General features: G+C 37.1%; 1 protein-coding gene across 1 annotated transcript in view; it reads right to left on the bottom strand.

Annotated features, from left to right (window-relative positions):
- The window catches only part of IL1RAPL1 (interleukin 1 receptor accessory protein like 1), a 1,773,934-nt gene that overhangs the window by 1,155,428 nt on the left and 599,685 nt on the right, over positions 1–18,821 (bottom strand). The gene's annotated exons all lie outside the window — the stretch shown is intronic.

The following is an 18,821-nucleotide window of genomic DNA, read 5'->3' on the forward strand; positions in this document are numbered from 1 at the left end:
CCTGTTGACTTCCCCCCCAAAAAAATTCTCAACACAACTAATCCCAATAAACTATATAAGAGGATGGGTGGGAATAATGGTGACACTGTAGCCATAGTTGGCCAATTTCATTGCCCAAATAGGACCAGTGTCCATATTTGAGCAGCAAAGTCACTTAAATACTCATGCTTTTGCATACGCAGCAATGTAAATTGATGATGCAGAGGATATCAGCAATTTCTAAAAATGTGGTATGTGCCAGCATCCATTGCTTTTGTAGCAATCATTGACACTAGAAAGCTGAAAAAAAGGTAGAAATACACCCTATATATTTGATATTCAGCTCCCATTGAACAAGGGATAAACTGGGCAAATGTCTGGGCATTTGTCCAAACCATTGGCACATCCCTACTCAGCTACTACATTTTTTGTTTTCTTAGATACCCCAGAAACAAAATCACTCTGTCATAATCACCAACTCTGCTCCTTTCCGCCTGGTAGTGTATTTGTTTACATATTCTATTCCTTTCTACATTATAGTACAAGATTTAAAAAAAAATTAAACAGGGTTACAGATTGAGGAATCTACCAAATCAGCAGATCTTTAGAGCGTGTGTGAAATTACCAGGCAGACTAAATCTCCAGTGCCTGTTCCAAAACAATGTGTAGATTGACCCTTTTATAAACATATTGAAATGACTGTTGTTGGTGCAATCGGTCTGATGGGTATCTCTGCCTGCAGCAGGGTTGACTCTCATTCATGGACTGGCAAACATGGACCAATACCAAGCCTACCTTGCAACATCAGCTCCATTGAAGTCTATGGAAAATGTTATAACACTTTCTGACAATGATGCAAAGCTGTGGAAAGGTAACAGAAGTAATACTGTATATCCACATTCACTAAAACATTGAGTGGAGCTCTCATTTGTTGTCTGTTGTAAAAATAAACACCAGTAATCCTAACATAAACCATACTTTACGAAAAGGAGTTACTAAGAAAACTGACAAACATTTATATGAATGTCGCAATGCTTACACATAATATAAAATATTTGGCATTGTATTTAACTGTACTAAGCAGTCTGTCATTTTAGGATTAGAAGATTTACTAGGAGTAGCTGACAAAATCCTCTCAGTTATTACTGAACAGAAGTTTAGATATACATATGAGTATTTGGAACCAGATTTCCAAATAAGCCAGGTAGACATTGGCTTTGGAAGGTCTGCAGGACTGCACCCACATATTATGCTGCTGACATTCAATAACAAATTAACACAAAATAAAAAAATTAAGACTGCCACCCTGTGCCACTCTATCAGATACTCATCATCACTGCCCTTTTGTTAGTGGAATAACGTATTGAATACTTAGAGCTTGCTTATTGTTTTCCGAGTAGAAAAACAGTTTTACCTATTAAAGGGTCATTATTAGATGCTCTGATAACACGGATATGAACTCTTTCTTTCAGCCTCTCTTTCTTGAGCCTTAATAAGACAATTGCCCTGGGAAGGTAAATTAATACATTTTACACTGTGATTACACTGAATCTTTCCCTGACTTTATCAGTTCTATTTTAAAAATCTTAATGTAAAATTTGTAAATATGTATATACCTCCTAAAATCCAGGACCCATAAAAACACATTCCAATGCTAGTATTCATTTAAAAAATAACATACATTTCTAAATATCTGTAAAATAACTCCCTAAAATGTATATTTATATTTCCTCCTACAATTATCTGTACGACATAAGTTGGACACAGCATAGTTGGATATGTTCAATAGTAAATAAGTGGTCAACTAAGACACAGAAATTGGCATACCAACAAATAATGCAATCACTGTTCTAGCCATGCAATGTGGTATAGGTGTGGAAACCATAAAACTGGCTAAGCAGAATTAAAGCAAAACTATATACGATATATCACTTGCATTTAGCATCAACTCTGCTAAATATTAATATTAATGTTCTTGTCCTTAAACAGAGTAGTAATATATACAGTACTGTATTGTATGCAATAAATTGGACCAAGATGTAAATTATGATTTTGTAAAATATAAGTCTTACTACAAGGTTTAGTCACATATTGAAAAGTTATAAAAAAAAATATACAGTATATTTATGTAAAAGGGTAAAAATGAAAACATCTGACAAATTTGTTTTAGAAGTTTTAATGTTTTGATTGACATAAATATACAGTATATTTATGTAAAAGGGTAAAAAGGAAAACATCTGACAAATTTGTTTTAGAAGTTTTAATGTTTTGATTGATAATAACAGTATATCAATATTCTGCGCTGTTATTTTTACGTTTTAGGTTTTGCTAAATATTACCCTCTATTCATGAGAATGAACTGCAGAACTGACTTCCCGTGTACAAGATATCTCTGATAAGAAAAGGTCTGTGAGTTTACAACACAGTAAATATTGCCCAGCATGTTTATTTAAAAATGTCACTGGCAGGAATATTCACAGCACAACCCTGCAATAAATCTGTATTTGAGAAATATATATTTGAAGAGTTTGCAGAGTGAATCTTGTGTGCTGAAAATCAAAAAGGCATCTTTGTGTGGATACAATAAATTAAATTTACTCTTGTGTGTCATGTCAGTTCATGTCAACTGGTTTGCGATGTACAGTGCAATACATGTCATATACAGTATATAACCCTTTAATGCGCGTTATTTATAACATTTATAACACATTTAGCAATTATTTAAACAATTTACACATAGATAGTAGATTGTTTGGAATGACATTACAATCATAAAAATGGCATAATATTTATGTAATGAAGACGCTAATCCTTACAGCTGAACTCCAGATAGACAGAGGCAATATATATAGGGGAGCAATTTTATGTGCCAGAGGATCTCTATTCTGAGATTCATACAACCCTATAGCACAGAGGAGTCAGATGGATGGCGCTACTTTTTTTATTTTAGTTTTAGACCGTAGAAGGAATACAATGATGTCCTCTTTCCACCCCAGCCTGCTAACTTCACAGTAAAAAAGAAAAGCAGCAGCAGACCACCCCACTACTTTTTCCTCCCTTCAGCATGTTGCTTGTCAGCCTGTGGCACACCTAAGGCCTCACATACACTAGACATTTTGCCCCTGTTCATGAGATCCCAAAATTTTTGTGTAATGCAGGCCATAGACAGGTCGAAAATCGGCCGATTATTTTAGGAAAAAAACAAAAAACAAAAATCGGTCGTTCGGTCGGCCGACGTTACCACCAACGGTAAAAAAAATCGGCCGACTAAATCATAAAGTTCACCCCATAATTTCTGTCCATTGCAGGTCAAGGCTCATGCGCAGATTTTTAATCAGTAAAACGATCGACCGATTTGCCCATTATTGCTGGGAAAATCGGCCGATCGTCAAAATCGGCCACAAATTTTCCAACATCACCGATAAAAAAACTGTGCAAAAAAAACGAAAAATGGCCAACCAATTAACTCACTAACAGTGTGAAAATCGGCTGATTTTCAACCCGTCTATGGCCAGCATTAGTGGAAGACACAGGTGCACCTTCCAGCCCACTGTTGGCAGCGTGTAAAACTGTATGAGAGGAAAAAAGCTGCTGCTGGATTGGACTGGATGTTGCAACAAGTAATACTAACATTTAGGGCAGTATGCATCCAGGGACTAATGCCCAGAATGAAGATTTCTTGCTTTCTTGGAAATTGTCCTTGGACACATACTGCTCTAAATATATTACCACTTGGTGCACCATCTGACCCCATCTAGCCACAGTAGCTTTTTCCTTTGATAGAGTTTTAAAGGCTTCCGGGAGTAGGTATAGACAGTGCATCTATGCCTTCCATCCACACAAAATGCTAGGATCTCATGCACAGGTGCTAAATGTCTAGTGCACATTTTTATTATTATTATACAGTATTTATATAGCGCCAAAGGGTTTGCTCAGCGTTGTACAATAGCAAGGGGGACAGAACATGAGACAAAACAGTAACAATACAATACACAAGGGGTTTCGAGGGCCCTGCTCTTCCGAGCTTACAATCTAGGATTATGCCTTATTGGCTCATGGTCCTGCCCATCCCTCTCTCTGTTGTGAAGAGTACTGGACAAGGTTGCTACATGGGGAAATTCAGGTACTTACACCAGCTTACACCAGCTGAATTTAAAAACTATATATTTAAAGATGTATTATTGGACAGTATAACCAAGCAGGTTATGGTGAAAAGGGAAAAAAAACAATCAAAAAGCTCTCATTATAATCAGTACATAGCATAATAACATCTTCTTAAAACAGGAGGTATTCACATGTCTCATTCCATCACATATCCCAAAAGTAGGAGGATTATTCCTATTTTGAGGGCATTGGGCAGAGCTATGCAAAATATTGTTTTATGCCCCATTTGGCTAAATGCACATCCAGAGCCACTGGTGTATGGTGCAGATACAGACTAATATTACAGAACCATTTATTCCAAACTGCATACAGTTGTCTAAGATTATTTAGCTATTATGAATACAGTGTATGAAAACCATGTCTTCTATGCAGGCAGGCTTGGGTTTCAACAAGACAACATTTCGAGGACATTGGGAAGAGCTATGCAAAACATTGCTTTATGCCCCATTTGGCTAAATGCACATCCAGAGCCACTGGTGTATGGTGCAGATACAGACTAATATTACAGAACCATTTATTCCAAACTGCATACAGTTGTGTAAGATTATTTGGCTATTATGGATACAGTGTATGAAAACCATGTCCTCTATGCAGGCAGGCTTGGGTCTCAACAGGACAGCATAACTAAACAAGGAATGGGGAGAAGGGACTAATGCAGTCAAAAAGTGCTCATTCTAATTAGCATTCATTAACTGCTTCCCAACTGTTTAACTTACTTATACAGCAGCACAGTGGCTCTCCTGCTATGGATCATGTACCTAGAATGTGATCTGCGTGCTCAGACATGGGGCATGCATATGCTCCTAGCAGCCCAGCTGTGCTGTGATTCATTACAGCACATGCTGATCACCGGGTCCCAGCCAATGATTGACTTCTGGGATCCAGTGATTGGCACTGAACACTGCTGAACTCAGCTCGGTCATTGTAAACAATACAGAGCTGTGTTCACTAACCGGGGATCTTGTTGTTTTTCATTCCCTGCTAAGCAGGGAATATAAACAACGAGATCCTTAGTAAAAACAGCACACATTACACACATTTTACATAGTTAAGCACACCGATTAACCCTTTGATCACCCTAGATGTTAATCCCTTCTTACCCAGTGTCATTATTACAGTGACAGTTCATTTTATTGCACTGATCACTGTATTAATGTCACTGGCGATATCAGTGGCAGTTACCCAGTTACCCCAGCATCAGTTAGTGTCAGACTGCCCGCTGCACTAGCGCAATCCCATTATAACTTGCTAATCACCACCATTAGTAGTATTAAAAAAAATTCTAATAATATATATCATAGTTTGTAGACACTTTGTACACATAACTTTCATGCAAAACAATCAATACACACTTAGTGGGATTTTTTTTTACCAAAGTAGATGTATCAGAGAGCATTTTGGCCAAATGTTATGAAGAGATTTGATTTTTTAAATTTTTGTTACTTTTTTTACATTTTATATTGAATATGTTTTTTAACAGAGAGCAAAACATTTTGTTTTTTTTCAAACTTTTTGGTCTTTTCCATTTATAGCACACACAAAAAAAACAGAGGTGATAAAATAAGAAATTTCTATTTGTGTGAAAAAAAATCTATAAATTTTGTTTGGGTACAGTGTTGCAATTGTCAAAGTAATGCAGTACAGAATAGCAAAAAATAGCTTTGCAAAATATGATGAATCCCAAGACAACAGTGTAAACAATTTGACATACACATACATTTGCAAAACCAGTTGGAGTTTTACAGAGGCATAATTTCAGCTAACTTCCAGCATGGTAAAATCAGAAATCATCCACTAATAGCATTCTGTATATATTTGTATTTTTGTTGGTAGAAATGTTTACTGTATATCTACAATTCTTGCACTCTGAACCAAAGTGCTTTTAGAGCAGGGCAGCAGTACTCACTGCTCTTTCTGTAACATGTTATACAGACACAAAGTAGGCAACTGTATCTTTCAGCCTCTCAGCTACTAGCCTTATTATTCCGTGTGTAACTATGATTTCTGATCTTGTAACTGTGATGCCATGAGTAACAAGTGGACTGGGGTATTAGGGCAGAAGACAGCTGGCCAAGGGGAAAAGTGTGAATCTGGCCCTGCCAGAGGTAATTGTTCTTTCCTGTATTAAAGTACAACTATAGCCTCTCATTGGCTAAAAAAATTGTGTTGCAGCACTCAATTATTAGTGCATCTGCATTCAAGTTTTGCTACTCACTCTTCAAAGTCCCACAAATACCTATTGAGCTTGCCAGCAAAGTCCATCTGATACAGCTTTCTGCTGAATCCAGAGCAGAGTTGATGCAATCATGGTTGCACTACAGTGGGATGAAAAAATGATGCAGAGACAAATTGTCACTGCTGATTCAAAAGCCTGTAGTTTATCACTTGATACCTGGCCACGCCTAATCTTGGGTACTGCTTTCTGGATAAACAGAACAGCATCTGTTCCTGAAATTCTCCCACTGTGAGCTGCAGTGCCTGGCAGGGGGAGCGTGTGAAACACAAATGAAGGAGGCTCTTATTCAGTCTTGGAAGGTAAAAAAACATTTTGTTTACTTTATTAGTGCATCAAAGTAACTGGATTTGGTACTTGTATTGACTGTCATAAACGTTCCATTGGCAGATCAAAATAGTGCTGTGGGAGGGTTTCCCCCATTCCCATTGACTATGTTGATGAAGGGATCGAGCAAGGAAAGAAGGTATTTGGTTGAGAATAACAGACAGGTATAACATTTCAAATGATGTAAAAAAGCATTACATGGGTGGCATTGCAGTGGATTTTCATATGCTAAACAAAATACTATTATTTTGCTGTAAAGGTAACGATAATAATAAACTCACACACTGAAATACACACACAGAATGTTAGCTTGCCTCGTGCAGCCATCTCTTGCACAACTTTATGCATAAGCACCCAGGAGAATGAACAATTACTTGAATATTCATTTTATCTTTGCTTTAAAAAACATCCTGTTCTTTTCAGTATATTATATACTTCAGTTATATTTAATAAGAGTACATTAATATTGCCCTGTAGACCTCATAAAATTTTATTGCAAAGCAAAACATTGCAGACACAGAACAAGCATCAAGAAATGTAGACTGAAAATATCTCTAGAATTTTACATCCATCCCATATAAATTGTTCTAGCCTTCTGCCACAGAATTTAAGCACATATCAGAAAACACATCAGTCAGCATCTAAATCTGGAAAAAAAGATTATGCAAAATGTGTACAACTAAAGAGAGATTTTAGCACAAGGTCAGGTTTCTTCAACATTATCTAATAATCAAATTAAACTCTACTAAAAACTTTTCACAGCATTTAAAGGCACACTCTTTTCAAGTATATTTATTCCCAAAACTTTTTTTTTTGGATGGAATTGGGAAATGTCAAAACCCCTTTTGTGTTTTGTTGCTTTTTGGAGTTCTTTTAGAGTGATTTACCTCCACTTCCTGTTCTGGGGACAATGTATTACCAGAAGGAAGGAAAGGAGAATCTGCAATAGGGAAACAGACAATAAAAGCTGATGGAGGTTTTAGCTTTTCCCTATTTAACTTAAAAAATAAAAAATAAATATTTTTGTCTGTGTTGCTGTTAGAGAGGTTCCCTCATGTCCTGCCCTGGGGACAACCTTTGTACCATACAGCAAGGGAAGAAATTCTCTGAAGGAGTAGTTGATGCCTGGAATAGACTTCCAGGATTGGTAGTGAGTCATATAACAGTATATGTATAAATGGGACAGGCTTGATTGACCACTTGGTCTTTCTCTGATGTCATTCTCCTATGTGTCTATGTCTCTCCAATACAGCCTCTGACTGCAGCAGTTCTTGTTCTTACCCATAATATCTGAAACTAAAAAACATTTTGCTATAGAAACATTTTAAGCCCTGAAAATTATACAGGAAACGCAGCATATCTACTCCAGGGTTCAGTTTTGGTGCACTGCACCAATATGTTTAGATAACCCTAGATCAAGGATGAGTTGGTCTCTGTGCAAACCAAGTTTGAAGAACCCATGGAAACCCATGAGAAGCTGTGTCTATATTAGGTCAATGATGCCACAAGCATCCTGGCACCTACGTATACGTGCAACTGCAGGACAGGGAATGCTCCTGGCACTGCTGATTGGGTTGTTGGGTGTTCAAACCAAACACAGCTCACAATCCTTTTTTCTTATCAGTGTGTATTAAAGGAGATAAGGCTATATTTTACTTTCCATTTTTGGATAGTGTAGTAAAGAATATAAACCCATCAGTTTATTGTTTTTGTACCATCTATGTCCCCTTGTGTACAGAGAAAAAAGCTGTTGGAAATTCCCAGCAGGTTCACCCAATATAGGCTACCAACCGGAAAACTACAGGAAGTAGATACAAGACTAGTTACCCAAAAGTAGAGAGATTAATGACTGGTCTTTATTTGAAGTGCACAAAGAGACACTTCATGTTCGCTTCTGCACAGCACTGTGGTGCATTGCACTGCTGTGCAGTGCTTAATTGCGCACTGCAGAAAAATACAAGTGTTTTATTGCACCTCACATGCACTCAGGGGTGGACTGACAACTCATGGAGCGCCCGGGCAATAGGGGATCATGGGGCCCCTGTGTCCTTGCCCACATTCAAAAAAGCCTATAAAAAAAGGTACCAGAGGCATTCCATGGGGCCCCCTACTGACCCCGGGCACTCGGGCAGTGCCCGAGTGCTCAAATGGTCAGCCCGCCCCTGCATGCACTGCACTTCTGTGCTGTGTTGCAGTGTGAATGGGGAACACAGAAATTGTTTTCTAGAAACCCTAGAGGTTACTGCCATTAATGCAGCATGGAAAAATGCCAGTGTATGAACAAGCTCAAATAAAGGGAAATCTAAAATTCTAAGATATCTGTATGGGAAGGCTCAGATGCATGTGGATTCACGATCCTTGGAAGTGACAGCACCTCTCACTAAAAGTCAATATGTATTTGGCTTTCATGAGGCTTTTCAAACAGTATTTTTTTGTAATGGAATCCAATCCAGACTATATTAGCACTTTGCAATGTTATGCTGAATCTAAGAGCAAATGGTAAACAAGTGAAATAGCTGTGAAAATAGCATAATAAACCAGTACAGGATTTTTTTTTTAATGTGCCATTTTGTTTTATCATTAGATTGCCAATACGCCAATCTTTCCCAATCAAATTAAGAGCTAAGTATTTAACAGAGCAATATATTGAGCTATAAATATACTTCTATGTTTGCCAATATCATGCAGTCTTAAAAAGATAAACTTCTGCCTTCTATATTTTTTATGTTGTTAAAAATATGAAGATACAGTGTGTCTGCTTCTTTCCATCAACAGACACATAAAGCAGTCACTTTAGAAAATGAGCGCTTTGTAAAATTTATGGCCATTGTGTTCTCATTTAGAGTAATCTTTGCTGGCTCAGCTTAACTATCCTTTCAATTGCACTGTGCTTAGCGCTCAGCACACCAAGCAAATTTTCTGATGCCTAAGAAGAGAAGACGGTGAATACTCTTAATGCAGTTCTGTAAAAATTGCATAACAATGAAACTGCAAATTCATTTCATTCAAGGCTCTGATAAGACAATTCCCTAAGATACCACTCCTAAGATATCATGTCATTTAAGTAATATATGGGCTTTTAATTTTTCTTTATGACATTTATGACACATCTGAATTAACTGTTCTTTTTTCCAGCTGTGAACAGTAATTTGCTCATATAACTGCAAAAGAAAATGAAGAATGTTTGTGTATATGTTGCTAAATAAAGGAAAGCTTTACCCCCCCCCCCCACCTTCTATACCAAGGATGGATTCACACGTTAATATGTGTTGTGTTAAGACAGACCATTTATTTAATTGGGCTGTCTAATATACCAAATCACACCAAAGAAAGGTGCAAGTACTATTTTTTGTAATATTTCACATCCCAATGCACGTTAGTGCGTTAACATGCATTGTGGTGAACTATAACATAGGGGAGTTAATAAGATGTGTTGGGATGCTATCACAAATGAATGGCACTGCAGCACATCTATACACATAACATGAGTTGCATCAATGCACCCAATACTAAAGCCCTGTACACACTGGCTGAACATCAAGTGGTATCAACAGAAACTGCATGACATTTAGCCCGTGTGTACAGCAGCCATTCCGACAGAAGCCAGACACTTCTGTTGATGGGGCATGAGAAAAAAAGGTCTGTTAATTGGCTTCTGATCAGCCTGTAGTGTAAATATAAGAAATCTAAATAAATCTAAGAAAGACCCCACATCCACCCAGGGGCACATATACTTCTTTCTGGTAGAGGCGGTCTCTAATGTTTAAAATTAATTTATACAGTTTGCTGTATAATATGCTTGTTTTCACTCTGTGGTGCCAGTCATTCTATACACATTATAAAAATAAATCCTGAACATGGTCTTCCATTCCAAAATACTTTATTAAAAATCAGGAAAATCCATTAACCTCCTCAATAGTGGTGTACATATATGAGGCTACAACCATGATACTAGTACCCACACAGCTGAATTGACAACCAAGTCGAGCAGGTATACTGATTGTCATTGGCAACCAGTATACCTGCTCAACCAGTATATATTGGTATATATAATGGAGTTTTTTTTTAATACTAGTAATGGCAGTGATTAGCAACTTATAGCGGGACGTTGGGACTGCAATGGGCATTCTGATGACTAACTGCCACTGACATCCCCAGTGATACTAATACAGTGATCAGTGCTAATAAAAAGCACTAACACTGAACTAATAACACTGGGCAGGAAGGAGTTAACATCTGGGGCAATCAAAGGGTTAACTGTGTGCTGCTTTACTAACTGTGCTGTGTGTATTTTACTGTGTAAGAATGCTGTTTTGTATTGCTCTACTATGCAGAGCAATAAAAAGCAGCATGTTGGTGCTGACAGGGGAGAAATCTGTATTGTTTACATACAGACCTCTCCCCTGTCAGTGTTCCTCGGCGATCGCCGGGTGCCAGTGGGGAATCTCCTTCCGGGACCAGGTGATTGACAGCTGTAGCCAACAATGGTGGCATGGGTAGGGCAGCTCAATGGTAGATCCCTCACAGGAACAATTGACACTTCAGCAGCAATAGACCCCTCCCTCATCAAGAGATTCCCCTATAGATCCCGTAGCAGCCAGCATCATCAGACCCTCCATCACTCCCCAGCACCCCTTGCCATTACATACATTCAGTGCTGGAGGTGCCGGAACTGCATTCCCCCACATTCCCACTGAAAAAAAGCCCTGGAAATTCATGTCAATCATTATACGCCTCACAAGATGTTTATCCGCCTCCTGAAAATGCTGACAGCCATGTCTCAAAATACAAATCATGTGTATTCATGTATAGCATATATGTGCCTGATTAGAACACTCCTGTTACACAGCCATTACTTGTGCTGAGTGATTCTACATATGGGAGGCTTTTGAGGATGCCCACTAGCAGCGATACATTTTGATAGTACACTTTGCCCCATGAAAACTTGTGGGAGTGGCTTTATCACCTGGGTCTATGATAACTTTTTACCATATAGCAAATTAGAACTTGATAAATATACAGTATATATAGTATTTTTTTCTAAAGCAGATGAGCTTAATTAAAAAGTCGCATTTTTTTCCTGCACATGTCTTCTGTAGCATATTTGTTCATGATGCTGCACTTCTCATTCAGCAAAAACATATTTCACCTGTAGTTTTTTTCATCATGAATAATTCTCTTAGTGATATGTAGACAGACGGAAATCTTATTTTCCTTTCGAACAGAACATATGGTGTGTTCGTGCAAGGAAGAGTTGGGATTGTTCCTTCAAACTGTATATGATATCATTTGTGCTTATTGTTACTGATGTCGGAATCACATTTGTGCATTCTGTTTAAACTTCGCCTAGACTTAGTCATGCCTCAATTACTTTGTGCTTGTTCTACAATAACAACCCACTCTACTTTATGCCTGCCTCAGTAAATGTGGAATGAACCATCTATAAAAGTCAACTGATTTCACAAAATCTCTGCCTCTTCTTCTTATCCAATTACACCCATCAGTTATTTACAGGTGATGCCTCTGTTTACCATTCTGCACATCCACTGAGGCTTATTCAATGTTGTGTTGATGAAAAAACTTTAAACAATATTCTACATATACTCTTCTGGAATAAAATATTACATTTATAATGAAACAAATACAAAACACAACCAGAGATGTTTGTATGAATGTAAAACATTGATAAAACTCTATTCTCAGCACTGGCCCTTTTTTACATAGTTTTATGGTTCCCTAATATATCACTGATGGGTAAACTATTGAAAAAAGCTAGCGGTTTGCCTTATGAAGCTGAAAAACGTGGATGGAAAAATATGTTTATGCAAATATTCTGTTTTCTATGAAAGTTTCTAGATGCAGTCACATAATTCTTAGGATCATCTTAGGCCCTGCTGCAAGAGGGCTTTAGGTGATGAGATTGCTGTTCTTTACCTAAGGCTGGCCATAGATGGAATGATTTTCTTTCCTCCACAGGTTGCAGGAAATAAAATCACCTGATTTCCCCATCAACACAGACAGTGTCAACAGAGGAATCCCTCCCACTGAGCCATTGTGTTCTACCAGCTGCGAATGGGGGAAGCCGCTTCGTAAATACTTGCACGTAAAATCCAGTAGGCTGGTTGTACCCAAGTTGATCGATCAATCAACTTGGGTACATTAGGCCTGCCCATGTATTGTTCGAATCTCAGCCGGTTCACGTTGAACCAGCCGAGATTTGAACCATCTGTGGCCAGCTTAGAATTCCATTAATGTTTATGGGTAGCAGATTTAATAATATTCTGTATGAAATGCCCCCCTGAAAGTCCTTAACCAGACTTGGAACCAGGTACAGTCTCCTCATGGACATGTGTGAGGCTTTTATTTACAAGGTGTAGATTTCTGTTGATGTTGATCTTATTTTTGGGAAATGATGTACTGTAAACCATTTTTTAAATATTAACATGACTCGCTGCCTTGTTATTTAATATAACATGCATCTAAAACATCTAATTACAAATAGGCAAATAATATGAAACTCTAGTAATTAGTCACATTCAAATTGACATTCTGAAGAAGTTTCACCGCTCATTGAAGTGGCTTTCTTAGTCCAAAATCGAACTGATGAAGCCAATCTGATGATTAGTGAAATGTCTTCAACATTACAGAACAAAGTGATTAGCTACTACTAGCTTTACTATGATATGGATAAATATAAGCCTTCACAGACAAAAGGAAACTTTCAGTTTTGAGTAATAAACCAGAAAGATCCTTGTTAATAATGGCAAAAATGACTTTCGAGACACATTTTATTTAAAAAAAAATGCTGCTGGATAAATCCTTTAAAATAATGCCCCAGATGTTTTTTTTTTTTTATTTCAATTTCTTAGGAATAAGAAAATCATATCATTTAATTTTTGGAAACAGTATTTGAAAACTATGAATTAACATATAATTCAAATTCTCTGGCATGTAAAGCACACACAATTAATAATTGCCAACACATGTTTTCTCAACAGCACTAATTAACAGGTATTATTTAGGCCTTTTGTAATATGAATGCAGAAACCACGAAAGCACTGTGTGCTACTCTAGTGGAAAGTGAAATGAAATACAGATATGATTTTTGTTATATTGTGATTGACATTTATTTTCTGTGTACAGTCATTATTTTATAGAACTGAAATAGTACTTTGCCTTGCTTGATGTCGTTGTTGCAAAACAGTTTGAAATCTTGACCTGAATGATCTACACAAGTAGAAAATAATTATTTATGTCATTTTTGTCACAAATATTGTCAAAATATAATAAGAGCAGGGGAAGAAATTTAAAATAGATAATGAAGGCTATTGCTAAAGCCCTGACACAGCAGATAATTGTACAGGTTCCAGTTTCAATAAAAATAAATATAGCAACACTATTTACACTTTAACAATGTATCATTTAGTGTTTTATTATATCAAATATTAACCACTTGCCCACCAGGCCCTTTTACCCCCTTCGTGCCCAGGCCAATTTTTAGCTTTCAGTGCTGTCACACTTTGAACAACAATTGCGCGGTCATGCAACACTGTACCCATATGACATTTTTATAATTTTTTCACACAAATAGAGCTTTCTTTTGGTGGTATTTAATCGCCACTAGGTGTTTTATTTTTTGTGCTATAAACAAAAATAGGCATAATAAAAAAAAATATTTGTTTCTATTATAAAATTTTGCAAACAGGTAGTTTTTCTCCTTCACTGATGTGCGTAGATGAGGCTACACTGATAGGCAGCACTGATGGGCACTGATAGGCACTGATAGGCAGCACTGATGGACACTGATGGGCACTGATGATGTGGCACGGATAGGCAGCACTAATGGGCACTGCTAGGCTGCACTGATGAGGTGGCACTGATGAGGCAGCACTGGTGGGTTATGATGAGGAGGCACTGATGATGCTGCACTGATATGCAGCAATTATGGTCACTGATAGGTGGCACTGATGGGCAGCACTAATGGGTGGTGTTGACTGGTGGCACTGACTGATGGCACTAACTGGTGACACTGATGGTCACTGATGGGCGGTACTGATAGGAACTGATGGGCAGCACTGATGAGTGGCACTACTGGGCACTACTGGGGGGGGACTGATGGGTGGCACTGCTGGGCTGCTATGCAGTCCAGGCCTGCTTGATTTGACAGAGTTGCCAGATCACATTTGACAGCTACCGTTTCACCCCTTTGAGGCTTTTATTGCTCACTTATTAGGGTCCATATCAGCTCTGCCGTGGTTCAACTGTTGTATGCTATATTAGTGAAAGTGTACTTACTTTTGTCATATGTATGTCTAATTTGCCTTTTCTACACCAGTTATATTATTTTTTATCAATTACAAAGTAAGTAACTTTTGGTGTTGATATGTCTTGACTTTTTTTCTATGTTCCTATATGGACAGGTTTTATTTCACTGGGTTTCCTTACACCAATATGGTCATAGAATTTTTTGACCCAAGAGGGTCATATTCTCTGGACTGGATATATTCATTTATTTATACTATTTGGAATTTATTGACCAATTTTTGCCATATAAGCTATATCACCTTAAACTCATTACTCCCAGTAAATAAGGTGGTTTTTATTTTAAAGAGTTTCATAGGTTTTTAACCGGGGTTAGGAGATAAGGGTATAGTCATCAGAGTATATTTTTGGATACTTTGTTTTTTTATTATCATTATTATTATTATTATTATTGTACTTATTTGCAATACATGTGTTTTTCTTTGATTTTATTTTTTTGTGTGTATTTATTGAATGATACCTAAAGTCTTATACTAACATCCCATTGAAATATCGATAGACATGTATTATTTACCTTGCTGTTTGTATATAGTGGAACAACAAGAGCATCTACATGTCTCAGTGCTAAAATATTTTGAAGGTCTAAGGTTCTTTTATCTTCATACAGGATAATTCTATTGCCTACTATAAATATGCAGTCATTTTCATTTCAAGAATTCATATGCAGGAAACAGCAGCAGGAGACTGGCATGTGGTTTGATCTGTTTTAATCTTCTTTGAAGAAAAAGTGAAGGAAGGATAACCCAATGTTCATTCACATCACTCCATCAGCTCTCCACATGCAAATGGATTTCCATTGTTTTCATCCAAGTTAACAGGCTCTGTGGGAAGAAGGGTATTCCCAATGCAAATCTGAGCTGATTTAATTGATTGCACATAATCCAACTTGATTTGACCAAAAAGAGAAAAATGCTATTGTTTTATTGTACTTAAAGCTTGGTTCATATAGATGCTTGTATATTACTACATATATTTATTTATTAAAATATTCTAAACAGTTCAGCAGGTAATAACTACCCTATATTGTTTAAATAATTTTTTTTTACAGGTTGATAAACTGAAATTTTTACTAGAAAGAGATAGATGCAATTGGAGCAGTGTAGCAATTCAAATGTAATTGAATACATTAGCAATACATAAAACAAAAAAATAAATAAACAAATCTGTGTACCTTTAGTTCTTTAAATCATACAATTTTCAGCATACCCTGCACACATTTTCCTTCTGGGGACTGGGACCTGACCCTGCTCTGCAGGATAGGTAAAGTGTAAGTTTATTTTACACTTGCCTGGATTTCGGGGGGCAATAAACTTCAATGTTTGCAAAAATTATCTATGAATGGAGGATGAACAGAAGAATGAAAGATCTACCTTGACCATTCATAGATCACAGTTCATTCATAGAAGCTATAGTACAGCTTCTATGAATGCAGAAGGTGGGCATAAAAAGTGGGCACAGTCAGCAAAACATATGGCAGTTCCCTTAAACAAAGTGGCTGTAAAGGCAAAAGTTGTTTTTTACCTTAATGCATTCTTTGCATAAAAAAAAGGTAAAGTAAGGTAAAAAAAACAATAGCAGTATCCACCCAGCCCCCCTCCCTAACACTTACCCGAGTTCTGTATCAATCCAGCACTATGCCTGGCATCATCACTTCTTTTCCCTCTTAGTGCTCTCACAAGCTTGGTAGAGAACAGCAGAAGGCATGAGAGGAAGGAGTGTGGGCTGGGCTGAGCTGGGCTGTGTGTGTCTATAGACACACAGCTGAGCTCGGGATCAAGCAAAGGATATGTGCCCCCATAGCAAGTGACTATGGGGACACACAGAGAAGAGGAGGAGCCAAGAGTGCCAATGGGGTAATGCAGAAGAGGAGGGTTAGAATTGCTCTGTGCAAAACCATAACATTTATTTATTTAAAGACCCTTTACAGTCACTTTAACATCTGTTGCACTAGAAGATTACAGCAGTGAGGGTAGGGGTATGATCGAAAAAGAAGTGTTGTATGACTATAGGAGCAGCACAAGAGATCACATTGATAGTAAGTGATATATATATATATATATATATATATATATATATATATATATACTTTTTTTCTTTTTTGCAGGTTGATAAACTGTAATTTTTATTAGAAAGAGATAGATGTCATTTTGAAAACTGTAGCAATTAAAATGTAATGGAATATATTAGTGATACATGACCATATACTGTAAAGCACACATTGCACACACTTTTCTTCTGGAGAATGGGACCTGACCACATTCTGCAGAATAAGCAAAGTGTAAGTTTATTTTATGCCTGCCTGGGTTTTTAGGGGGAATAGGCATCACCTGAATGAAAAATGATCTATGAATGGAGAATGGGCAATAGAATGCCCGGCTGGAGTTTGGGGGAAAGAGAGAGGATAACTAAATACTAGACACCTATAAATTCTTGCTATAGGGAAATGGTAGATTGAAAGTTGAGCCTTAACTAATCCTCACAGATCAATAAAAATTCACTGTAATGTAGAACCACTTTAAATGTACTTTTAAATGTAGAGAAAATAGATATCATGGTTTATATAAAATATGGTTGCCAAGTTGAAGGCTATTACTAGTGATGCTAAAAGTGCAAATATAGGTAAAGAATGCCAGAGGTAACTTGCTTGAGAACAGCTTAAAATCAACTAGAAAAAGTGTGACTGGGTTGTCTAGAAAAGAGAATATTCAGAGCAATGGGGTTCTTTTATTGAAGGAATACATGTTCTTACTTTCTTATGTGTATGTGTACTTTGCACAGTGTATGTTTACTGAACTTAGTGAATTATGTAAAGTTGTGTACTCTTTTAAGTTTATGTTTAGTTAAAAAAAAAAAAAGAAATCAGAACAAAAGACATTACTTTCTATTGATCTGATTTTTCCCTTGTGCAGCTGTACTGTAGCTTCTATGAAAGGAAAACTATCTATGACTATAGGACAGTGCAGGAATGAAAGCTTCACCTTGTCCATTCATATTTCACGTTTCATTCATAAATGCTATAGTACAGCTTCCATGGGCAGAAAGAGCAGGCCTAGTAGGCACTATTGATGAAAACATATGGAGGTTCCCTCAGCTCTATTAACCTCTGCTGTACAGTTTGGGTAAGAACAGGATAGGAAGAGAGAACTTTCAATGAATGCAGGAGCCAGCAGTACAAGTAATCATACTGATTATAAGTAATGTCCCTTGTGCTATTTTTTTTAATAAACTTAGGCTTTAACCTCCCTGGCGGTATGATTATTTCATATTTTTGGTGCTGAAAGCGGTACCATTATTTTGCATGGAAATATGTAGTTTTTTTTATTGTAGGCTGTAATTTTTAGGAATAACTCACTGAAATCTGTCTGAACAAGATTCTAAATCATACATTTAATTCAATAATATAATCAAACAAAAAACACTGAAATTTGAAATATAGCGCCAAGTTCGCACATCGCTGAGCAAAGTCGCAAAATTGTTTTCAGTGTCTGATGACGAATTTCTCCACGAATCATTATCACTCAATTCTGCAAGTGGTTCTGATTTACTATCGCTGTTCTCTAGCTGATCTAAACCCGCTTTTGACCTAAAGGGACACTTTTTGGACGCCATGGACTTTTCTAAGTTTCCAGGCAGAAAGAACATTCAAAATGCAGGCAGGGCACAGGACAAAGCACTAGGGACACAATGTATGTGAAATGGGTTGAAACAGCAATGTTTTACTATGTAAAATCATTTTGAAAAAAAATGACTTTTTTTAAAATTTTTAAATTTTCCGCCGCTGGCAGCGCCCGAACGT

The sequence above is a fragment of the Staurois parvus genome, unplaced genomic scaffold (assembly GCF_062004578.1).
Source record: "Staurois parvus isolate SC_StPar_1 unplaced genomic scaffold, SC_StPar_1.0 ptg000145l, whole genome shotgun sequence".
Classification (NCBI taxonomy): domain Eukaryota; kingdom Metazoa; phylum Chordata; class Amphibia; order Anura; family Ranidae; genus Staurois; species Staurois parvus.